This window comes from Dipodomys spectabilis, unplaced genomic scaffold (genome assembly GCF_019054845.1).
Source record: "Dipodomys spectabilis isolate Male_0828 unplaced genomic scaffold, ASM1905484v1 ptg000303l, whole genome shotgun sequence".
Lineage (NCBI taxonomy): Eukaryota > Metazoa > Chordata > Mammalia > Rodentia > Heteromyidae > Dipodomys > Dipodomys spectabilis.
In genome coordinates this window covers 441,355-453,311 of record NW_024870980.1, presented here as the reverse complement: position 1 = coordinate 453,311, position 11,957 = coordinate 441,355, and the positions used below count along the sequence as shown (strand labels likewise).

General features: G+C 38.0%; 1 pseudogene; it reads right to left on the bottom strand.

Moving 5' to 3' along the window:
• Positions 1–7,915: 7,915 nt before the first annotated feature.
• LOC122127583 lies at positions 7,916–8,015 on the bottom strand (annotated as a pseudogene).
• Positions 8,016–11,957: the final 3,942 nt, after the last annotated feature.

The following is an 11,957-nucleotide window of genomic DNA, read 5'->3' as shown; positions in this document are numbered from 1 at the left end:
TCATCACCTGCAATTAAACATTTCATTAGGTTCAATATCTTAGTTTTCTGCCAGAAGAACTCCTGAATTTTATTGAGCACTGTATCTGAACACCGGAATATAGTCTCACAAAGGCAGGATAAGTGCAGGGAACTTGGCCTGCCAATGGAGGTTACACAAATGAAGGCATCCTGTCAAAACAGCGAACTGGGGAGAGAGATAGCTTGGGGTACAAAGATGCCTTTTTCTCTGGGCCTTCAGACCCTACCCACACTCATCCTCACTAATTGGCCCAGATGGAGTTGTTTCACTGCTGTACAGGAGGAATAAGGCCTTTTGTTTTCCTGTTCAGACAATGAGTGAGACTTCCCACAGCATGGGGTAGAGAGAAACCCTCAGGCTACACGGAACAGTAAGGGGAGTACCTGAACATGCACTGTTTCAAAAGCACTTTCTATGCTATGAAATCATTGTATTATAAACAAATTTCCTAGTTTGGTGCTGTTCATTATAACTACTCTGGAGCTACACCTAAAGGAACATCCATACACACGCAAACACATGGAGGTACAGGACCTTTTTGTGGGGGCAGGTCCTGGGGTTGGATTATGAGCGTAGGCATTGTTCATGAGCTGCTTTTGCTCAGGTACTGCATTAAAAGCCCCACATCTGGGCTTTTCTCTGAGCTCTTAGAAATAACAGTGTCATGGACTTTCCAATACTGGCTGGATTCAAACTAAGGTTCTCTACATCTCAGCCTCCTCAGGGCTGAGATTAGAGTCAGCAGCCACTGGCTCTTCCCTTTCTTTCCTTCTTCATTTTTTACTCTGGACAAGCTGACTTCTTAACAGGGTCATTCCATTGGTTTGAATTTATAAGTAAACTACCCAATGTTCTTTATAGCTGCTTTCTCTGAAAACGATTTTCTCTCCTCATCTTCTCCTCTGGTCACAGGCTTGCAACCAAAAGTGAGAAATGAGTGTTCCAGGATTTGGGAGCAAATGTCCACAGGACACATCAGTTCAGTCACTTTGCATTGAGCTGCAGTAAATTTACTGTCTCAGGATGAGTGGAACAAAAGCTGGAATGATCCTCATGCAGTCTGCACTGCTCCTTTTGCCTATAAAATGACCTACTAATTATGAGTGTTTCCAACCTTAAGTATCTAGGACACACTAGAAACATCTTCCTGTTTCTGTTTTTCTCCAGTACCTCTCGAGATTTAGACTAAAGGTTTGTGTGGAGCGGTTCCTCGGCGAATCCCTGAGGAAAGTTGCTTGAATCTTCCTCAGATCGCTGTCCAAAGCCAGCCTGAGCAGGAAGTTGTGAGTCTCTTTTCTGCAATAAACCACCAGAAAACCAGAAGTGGAGCAGTGGCCTAGAGGGAAGAGCTCCAGCGTTGAGAGAGAAAGCCAAGCAAGAGATATTGGCCAGAGCAGGCTGGAAAGCCTGGGAGGTGCTTATGTCCAATTTTTATCGACCAGATGGCTGGAAGTGGAGCTGTGGTGGTGGTAGAGCCTCAGCCTTGAGTAACACAACTCAGGATTGTATAGGGCCCTGAGTTTAAGCCTTGGGATGACTACAAAAAAATTCAAAGGGAGAAGGCCAAGTTATGTATCAGTGCCTTACCTACTTATGTGTGTATTACCTCCCTGAGTGCAAACAGACCATATGCAATGCTTCTGCTTTTATTTACTGATTTATTTTTCAGAGATGTCTGTTGCATGAACTGCATCTTAATCTTCATTTCAGGCCCATCGCTTTTCTCTTCCAGGGTTTCAGGCCTGTGTCTTTATATGATGCACACTTAGGCTTTCAGCAGGGTTTATTTACATTTTATTATGAGGCCAACACAGGAACAATCACAAATCAGGCAAGGGAAGACAAGATCAGGTTTCTTAGCAGTAACCGCTATTCAGAAAAATTAACTTGCGGATGAAAAATGGCAGCATACTTATGTAAAAAATACCATTAAGAAAAAGATGAGAGGGCTGGGAATGTGGAGTAGTGAGAGACTGTTTGCCTAGCATGCAAGAAGCCCTGGGTTCGATTCCTCAGTAGGACATACACAAAAAAAGCCAGAATTGGTGCTGTGGCTCACGTAATAGAGTGCTACATATAGTGCCCAGGCCTTGAGTTCAACGGAGAACTGACAAAGAGATAGATAGGTAGGTAGGTAGGTGGGTGGGTAGATAATAGATAGATAGATAGATAGATAGATAGATAGATAGATAGATAGATAGATAGATAGATAGATAGATAGATAGATAGATAGATAGATACAAACATGATCGATGAATCTGCTCTTGGACGTCAAGAGGGAAGAAGGGAACAATTAGCAGTCATGAGGCCTTCTGCAGTGTGCCAGGATACCAGCATCGCATTCACATAACCACAGAGAAGGAAGACTGTCTCTCTCCCACTTCTCAGGCAGCTGAGGGCCCCAGAGCCAAGAGGGAAGAGCCAGGTGCTTGGAGAGAGAAGAGAAATGGCCCTGCTTCTCCTTGGACTGGGGATTGGCATTAATGATGTGCAGAAGGAAGGAAGGAGATTGGACTCACCAAGGTAGAAGAAGGGCCTTCAAATCTGAGAAATGAAGAGTGAAAAACCCACTCCTTAAAATCAGAGATCAGGGTTTTCAACTCTGTTCCTTCCCCCCCCCCCCAACACACACACACTCGCACACTAAACTGGCTCTCTGTTGGTAACCTAAAGATAGTTTGAGGCTCCCTTCACCTGAGGGAGGAAGGTTAATCAGTCATTGTTTGAAGAGGCTGAGAAAAGCCTGACCCTGGTATAACTCTAACAAATGTTTGAAGTCCTCCCTCCCCCATTGCTGGTTGTGCCTGGAATTAATGAAGTGGTTTTGCAGCTCACTTTCCTGTTGAGTGTGTACATTCTGCCTCCTAATCCTGCAGGCCTTGGTCTTTTCACCTAGCCTGGCTTTTGCAACTATTTTCTGTCCTTCAAATACAGTGATACAATGGAGTTCTTCCTGCTAACAGGGCTTTGACCCTGAGAACTACATTTGAACCCATGATGGGTCAATAATGTTTCTTTCCTGCTTCTATAGCTTGAGAACTTTAAGAACATTTAGAGTGCAAGTAACTTCTCATCACCAAGGGAAACCCAGGAAGCTCTTGAACATCTGAGGTTTCAGAAGTGGAAGTCAGAGTGTCATAGACTTTCCTACTCTGGCTGACTTTACCCTGTGATCCTGAGACCTCAGCCTCCTAAGATAGGGTGATGGGCGTGAGCTACTGATTCTCTGCTAGGTTCAGAACTGTAATGACATTTTCAGTACAAGTCAACTGCTTATCACAAAGGGCTTGGGGAGCATATTAACCCTTTCAACATTGGATCTTTCAGAACCCTGTAGCACACAAGGTTATAATGCTAGAGTCTCAGAGACTGGGCATATGGATCTACTAAACTTGAACCTTGAGCTCTGACTCCAATTCTGGTATACATCAGCATTCATTTTCCAGAGAATGTTCTCTTAATTAGCAAATAGGAAAAGTACTTTGATTAACCCTCACATTTTTCCAGTTGTGTGTCTCGAACTCAAGCCTGGGCACTGTCTCTGAGCCCTTCAGCTCAAGGCAAACAGTACCACTTGAGCCACAGTGTCTTTTGGTTGTTCATTGGAGATAAGAGTCTAACAGGCTTTCCTTGCTTAGCCTTTCTTTGAACTGTGGTCTTCAGCTCCCAGTCTCCTGAGAAGCTAGTTTTCCAGATGTCAGCACCAGAATCTGGCCTATTATTTTTGAAAATCCTGGTGCTTGATCTTAGGGCCTGGGCACTCTCTGTGAGCTTCTTTATCTCAAGACTAGAGCTCTACCACTTGAGCCACTCCACAGCTTCTGGGTTTTTCTGAGTATGTGGCACTGGGGATTCAAACCATGGCATTCATGCATGCTGAGCAAGCTCCTTACCACTAAGTCACATTTCTAGCCCCACCCTTAAATTTTATCCCTCAACTTGCCTATCCTCAAGAAAAGGCCTCTGATTATAAATCATCTAAAGAAATCCCTATAGGAAGGTTTCCAAAGATAAAGAAGACAAAGCTCATCTGTGGGCGAGACTCTAAACATGTGAAGACTGTAACAAATGCTTCCATTTAATTATGTATCATGTTTCAACACTTAATACAGTATAAATGAAAATGAGTCAATGTCTTAAATTATTGTGAATCATTTTATAATAGATGTAAAACATGTACTAAATATTATGTGTATAATAATACTAAATGCAATAAATAATAAATGAATCAAACAAAAAATAAAATACAAAATCAATAATAAAATGTATATGTAATAAACATACATATGTAAGTATATATCATATATTACATATGTATAGTAATATTATTTTCAATTGCAGGGCATTCATTTGGGGTTTCAGAACTCTAGCCTGAATTTGTTTTCCTCAAAGACAGTAAGCTTCGTCTTCACTCTTGGTGCAAAAGAGTTACCTGGAGGGTGAGATCAAATCACAGCAATTACAGAAATACTGACCCCAGTTCCACGACAGTAGCTTAATTTTTTTTTTTTTTACTGAAAGCAGTTATGTTCATTCAGTTTCATACAGAGCATTTAAAAAAAAAAAAGCAGTGTAGAATTTCATACAGCCTTTCAGACATCCTTCCATTATCCCCAAAGTGCTTCTCTGAGCACTACATTTTTTCTTTTTTTGTACATTTTTATAGCAAAAATGTTGTACAGAGGGATCACAGTTACATGAGCAAGGTAATGAGTTCATTTCCTATTGAGCATTGTTGCCTCCTCTTTTGTTTGTTTTCCCCCTACCTTTCCTTCCCTCCCATCTCCACAACTACTCCCCCTGCCGAGCTCAGTGACTTTTTTTTATTTTTGGCTTGGCACGGGGTTTGAACTCAAGTAGTGGCAACGCTGCACCTTCCCTCACATTGCTACAGATCTACCAAGACCCTGAGTACAAATTCCAGGTTAAGGAAGGAAACTGGCAGAAATTCCAAACGAGAGATCTTTATTTCTTTTTAATTTAGTTAAATAATTAATTAATTGTTTTATTTATTCTTTATTTTTAACCACGGGGCTTGAACTCAGGTTGTGGCTATGCTGACTCAGCTTCCATCACCCTAGGCTGTGGTGCAGTCTCTGGACCCATAGCCCATCCTGGGATCCTAGGCCCTGAGGGTTTGCAGGAAGAAAAAAAAGTAGGATACCACAAAAAGTGGCGAGCATCAGAGGGCTGGGGTATTATGTCTTTTTCTTTGCACCGTGGGTCTGAATGACAAGGCTACAAAGTGGACATGACCTGCCGTTGCTCATACATGCAAGGCAAGCACTCTACCACTGAGCCACCTTCTATTTTCTCATTCCTGGGAGAAGCTGCACATGATCCTCATTTTCAGTCTGTACCTTTGGATAAGGAGGAACATCTCTCCTTTGCTCTCCATCAATTCCCACTTTCCAGTTAGAATGACTTAGAATAATAAAAATGTAAAAAGAGAAAATAAATCATCATGAAAAAAAACAGATGCAGAAAATTCACTGTATTTTTCCCACAAGTTCAACCAATATGAACTATTGGGGAAATACATGGACACCTTATTCCCACTGGCACTGAAAGACTCTAGTTAGGCAATTCTGATGAAGATGAGTAACAAAACGAAAAAGTGAGAAATCGTATCAATTGCAAGAAAAAAAAAATGGAGTAGGATCCAAGCAAATTTCTTCTTTGTGCTGCTGAAAATAATCGGCTTACTAGAGTGTGGTGACTACTTTCCATAAAGGCCACTCATGTGAATACTAGGGATGAAAATGAATATACCCCTCTTCATTGGGAAGCCTACAGTGGACATGTAGACATTGTCCATGAGTTGGTGGCTCAAGCAGCAGATATTCATGTAATAATTTTTAATGGCTGGATACCCCTGCGCAGTGCTTACTCGTGGAATAATACCAGTGTGGCGTCTTTCTTACTTCATCATGATGCAGATACCAATGCCCAAACTAAATGCCTCTTGACTCCCTTGCATCTTGCTGCTGGGAATATAGATAGCAAAGATACACTAGATCTCCTTCTGTTGAACCATTATATCAAACCAGGTCTGAAGAAAAACTTGGAAGAAACTGCCTTTCATATTACCAAAAGGATAAGTATGTATCACTAGTCTTTGAAGTTGTGGAAGGTTGTACAAATTGTTCTATTAAGTTGTAATGGTTCGGGTTAAGTTTCTTTTCTTTTATCTTTTTTTTTTTGTTGAATTTTATTATTTTACTGTGAAAACACCATACAGAGGGGTTAAAATTACATGGGCAAGGTAATGAGTACATTTCTTATCAAGCATTGTTGCCTCCTCCTTTATTTCCCCTTCCCATACCTTCTCATCTCCCCCCCACTCCCATCCCCCCTCACTACCCCTCCCCCCCGTCAAAGTTGTAAAGTTTGTTTTTCTACCTGACGTCTTGTATATCTCATTGTTGCAATGGGTCAACCTGTTTGTAAAGTTTGTTTTTCTACCTGACGTCTTGTATATCTCATTGTTGCAATGGGTCAACCTGTATCCCTATTTAAACAATTTGTTTTTTCCCTTCCCCTCCACAAATCATACGAACATCAAATAAAATTAAAGTAGGGGTTTTACGGTGGTGGAGGGACATACAAAGCAGCAAAGATATCATCTTATAAATATGTTAGAAACAATTGCAAGAAAGAAAAAAATAACATTTGAATCCTTATCTTGGGGTTCAATTCAACTAATATCAACTTATCTGACCATTTCTGTTTGTCTCAGACATATATTAGTTATTGCAAATAAGGGAAACCATGGGATCTGTTTCTTTGGGCCTGGTTTACTTCACTTAATATATTGTTTTCCAATTCTTTCCATTTCCTAACAAATGGGGCAATGGCATTCTTTCTGAGGGAGGCATAAAATTCCATTCCATAGAATTCTATTTTCTTAATCCATTCATCTACATAGGGGCATCAAACAAGACCATACTAAAGCTACCAGAACAACTATGTTTATCGCAGCATGATTTAGCATAGCTAAGATATCAGTTACGTTTCTTAAACATCAAAATGCCAGTCCATTCTTTGTGTCCATACAAAATATTTTCACAATCCAAATAACAGCAATATCTTACTGTAAAAATTCCGTGGAATTTTTCCAATTGAATTGCCTGACTTTGATGTCAAAATGTATTTGAGTTGTTTGTGTACATCTATAATGATTTCTGCAGAGTTTGTGATTTTTTAATCAGAAATAATTTGATCTTATCTGTTGAAATGAGTGGTACAGAAGCTAAAGATATTTCTGGTTCTTGACTGAAAAAAGTATATTTTAAAATATTCTATATTCTGTGTTTGCATAATATCCATAATCTATTTAATTCTTTCCTAGATATACTTTGAATTCAACACTGTTTTATAATATGTTATTTATTAATAAATGTGTCATTTCAGATTGCATTTCATATAGAAAATTTAAGATTATTTTTTTCTAGGTTTTTTTTTTTTTGGTCCAGTCATGGGCCTGAACTCTGGGCCTCTGAACTCTGAACGCTGACCCTCAGCTCTTCAGCTCAAGGCTAGCGCTTTACCACTTGAGCCACAGAGCTACTTCTGACTTTTTTCTTTTTGCGTATGTGGTGCTGAGATATCGAACCCAGGGCCTCAAGCATGCAAGGCAAGCGCTCTACCACTGAGCCACCTTCCCAGCCCCTTTTTTAGGTTCTTATAGTAGTTTGTTTCTTTGGGATAAAATGATAATGTTAACTAATTTCAAAAGTTTTGTGAAGTTCTATGTAAAGGCCTTTCTAAGGTGAAGATTTAATACACTGATGTCAAACTAACGTTTAATTCTAACACTTGCATATATTGTTACACTTGTAATTTTGTAATTAACCTTTTAATAACTGTTTCTCATTTCTGCAACTGAACAATGAAAAATATGGAATACTTCACAAATTTTCATATTATCCTTGTGCAAGTGTTATGTTAATCTCTGTATTGTTGTAATTTGGGTATACGTGCTGCTGAAGCATGTAGTATCCTCTAAATTTAAGTAGTTAATGATGCAATCTTTATACAGGCTTATATCCTTGGGTGCCTATTTGTAGCAAGGAAACCTTATTGTTCCTAACAATACTATTGATCTTATTTCCATAAAATAATGTGTATAGTGGGAAAAAAATTATATTGTTCGGTCGATTGCTCACATTTGCGTTTTTTTGTCAATGACAATTTTAAGGCTTTTTCATTTTAGATTTGATCATACTTTGAAGCACTTATAGCTAGGTCCTAAAGTGATGGCTTTTTCAAGTTCTTATTTATGTAACTGAGTTAGCTTTGTGGATCTAATAGATTCAACGTAAGCCTTGCTTAAGAGCTACTTCTAAACTTCTTCAGCTTAAATTTTCCAAATGAGGTCTTACTGGCACAAATTTCTACCTGACCCTTTATCCTTCTTCCATGTAGGAACAGACCAACCAGAATATCCTACCCTGACAGCATAGATTGTCTTACTGGAACAAAACTAATCTTAGTTACAAGGGATCATAGAGAGATGAACAGTTCAGCAGTACTGTTCAGACTAGAAGGCATTTTATCAAAATTTAAGTGTCTATTATACCTACCATTTCAAAAGTAACTAACGCCAAGGTGAAAAAAATTCGTCATATGCATGATTTCCTAATGTCTGGACTGTCTACCTTCCAACCAGGCAGGAACTTACACTACTGCCTTTCTATCACCAAATATTTCCATAGCTCCAGGAGAAGTCCATGTTTCTCCTCATTATTAAGCCTTAAATTGGTAATGTTTTAATCACAGTGTTTCCTCTTGCCTCCAGGCTGTAAATCTACAAATGCTAAAGATTTAGGTCTACCTCTACCTACCACTGAGGTACAGATAATGCAATAATACTTTAAAACAGAGTTGTCTTTGATACCCTAACCACAACAGAACAATGCAAAACATGTGCCCTTTTTATTATATTATATATAGTTATATATTTTATATTTATATGTGCTGATTTCATATTTCACACAGTGAAACTTAGTAGAATTAATTGATAATTTGACAAATAAATTGATAATTATTTATTCCAATAAAGAGAATTAGAATACAAATAATTAGGTTTAGAATACAAACTAGAATATAAAAAGTATCAATGTAATGTCTTAACTATAAACTTTTGATACCTTCTAAGTGTTCTTGTTCTTCTGAATTCACATGGTAAAAAAAAAAATGTTGATTTCCTCTAAAGTATAAGGAATTTTACTCTGCTGCTCTGTTTATTGTTTCAACTCGCTTGTTCCAAACTGTTTTTTCTCCATATTTCTGAAGCATACCTATTGATTATACCCAAATTTTTCTGATATTATGTATACAAGATATTATCTTCTGCAAGATGTATGGGTCCTAGGATCCCATGTCCCAGTTACCCGCATCATCATATAACAGGGTCAAGACTTCTCAACTAGGCACAGGCAACATGCCAACAGAAATAATTGAAGAGCCATGTCAATTTCTCATTTCCAATAATATTTCAGGGCCCCAATTCCTTGAGAAGCAGGAATTAGCAGTAAGCAATAGTGAAATGCAAGTCAACTTAAAATGAAGGATGAGACCACAAAATCTATGAGAAAGTACTGCAATTCAAACTTTCGGTTTACAGATGACTAGCCCATAGGAGTGAACAAGATCACAAAGTGTCACAAGACTATTTTTAATACCCCTTCCCTAATGATTAATGAACGATTTCAGTCCAGCATAAGTGGGCCTGAAAAATAGCTCCTGGAAGGATAGATCCACAATTGGTCTATAAAGGTCAGGAAAACTTGACTTAGAGGTCAAATGTAATTCAGAAAAAAATTAATTGAGAATATCCTTAGTGCTTGATAACACTGTGATATGTACAAGTTGCCATGTCGAAAACAAACTTTACAACTTGGGTGCGGGGGAGGGGAGGGAAGATTGGGTCGGGGCGCAGGGGGAGGATGCTAAAGGATGAGAAGTGGAAACAAAGGAGGAGGCTACAATGCTTGATAAGAAATGTACTCATTATCTTCCCCACGTAATTGTAACCCCTCTGTACAGTATTTTCACAATAAAAAAAAATACACTGGTACTTCAGTAAAACTTGGTTCTGTGGTATAAAAATGTTGTCATTCTCAAAATATTTAATCTCCTGAAAGTGTATTCTTTTTCAAATAATCTTTGAAAAATCAAATTCGCAAACCAGGTACTAGTGGCTCACGCATGTAATCCTAAATACTCAGGAGGCTGAGATTTGAGGATCACGGTTCAAAGCCAGCCCAGGCAGGAAAGTCCGTTAAACTCTTATCTCCAATAAACCACTCGAATATCAGAAGTGGCACTGTGGCTCAAGTGATAGAGTGCTTGCCTTGAGCTGAAGAACACAGGGACAGTGCCCAAGCCCAGAGTTCAAGCCCCACGAACTACCAAAAAAAAAATCACATTCGCAAAAATAACATTTGACAAATAAATGATACTTAGTGGCAATAGAGTTACAATAGAGGTACAATAGAGTTGATTTACTTACCCAGCACTAATGCCAATCAGGTTCAACCATTCATTAAACTGTAGAAATAGTACCACCCACCATTTGTGTTATTCATTAGGTGCCTTTCAAATTTGTTAAATGTATCAGCCTCCCATATTTCAAACCCAAACGTTAGATAATAAAGTAAATTTCATCATTTAATAAGGTAAATTTTAAAAAGTCACAAATAGTTGCCTTATCATATGTTATTTTATGTTTTTCCTATCTGTCTAACATAGTAAATCTTGAATATGGGTACTCGTCAGAGATGAGACAAACATAAAATCTGTCTTCTATTTCTATCATATTCCTCTATAATAGTAAATTTTAATTTTCTTTTTTTCAAAACTTAAATGTAGTACAAAATATTATCCCATGTAAAATAAAATAATCACACACCCTTGTACAAAGCCATTTATAAAAATTGGTAGTTTGGAATACATTCTAAACCATTTTTAAACTTTCTTGTTGACTAACGATTAATCTTCTAAATGGATGAGAATTAAATCATGTCTAGGTGCTTCACGCCTCCAGTCTTGCAAATTATTATTGCAGATGAATGAATTATGGAAATATAAGCTGACATAAGTTCAAGTATATGCAGGATTGAAACTCCATGGAATGTATATAAACCTTTCAAACTATCAACAGAGAGTTTAACAGAATGACTATCAGGAAGTTGAAGCTAGAGAGGAATAATTGTAAATACATAGAATGAATGAAAAATGGAACAAGGGGCAAGCACAGCTAGAATATCAATGTACACATGTGATAAGGAATTGGTAAATCTGAAATACATCTTGGAGAAGGAGTTGGTTGACTATGATAGAAGGAGTGAAATCTGATCCAGGAGCATTGGACAATTAGATGGACATATTTAATTGTAACACACTTGCACAACCTTTTGAAATTCAGTTAAAAAACACACAAAAATTATAACCAAACAGCAATCTCTAGAGAGTTTGAATATGACCTCTCAAAATATTAAGCAGTTAATGAAGGGCAGTATTAGGAAAAGCAAACAAAACTATTAAAAGAGGGCAGTTTGGGGTAGGGGAGAAATTTGAACAGATTTAAATAGATTGTCTCAGGTTATAAATCACCTATATCTGCTGCAAAAGTTATCTTCCTTCTGCGAGTTCTCTCTGAACTGGATACTCCACTCCTGAGCCACACTTGATAGCTTGTGAAGATAGAATGCAAGAGAAAAGATCAAGAAACCATTACTCTGCTGGAAAGAAAACAATTCTCTGTGTTTTCTTTCATCTCTCTTCACTACTCTTTCTTCATACTTTTAAGTCAATTGATTTTGAATTATATATTTCCTTCTTTATTCTGGAAAAGTAATTGGTGAAAGTAATTCACTAAATATTATTTGCAATTTTTTTATCATGCTGTTTACTTGTTCAAGGGAGTCCAT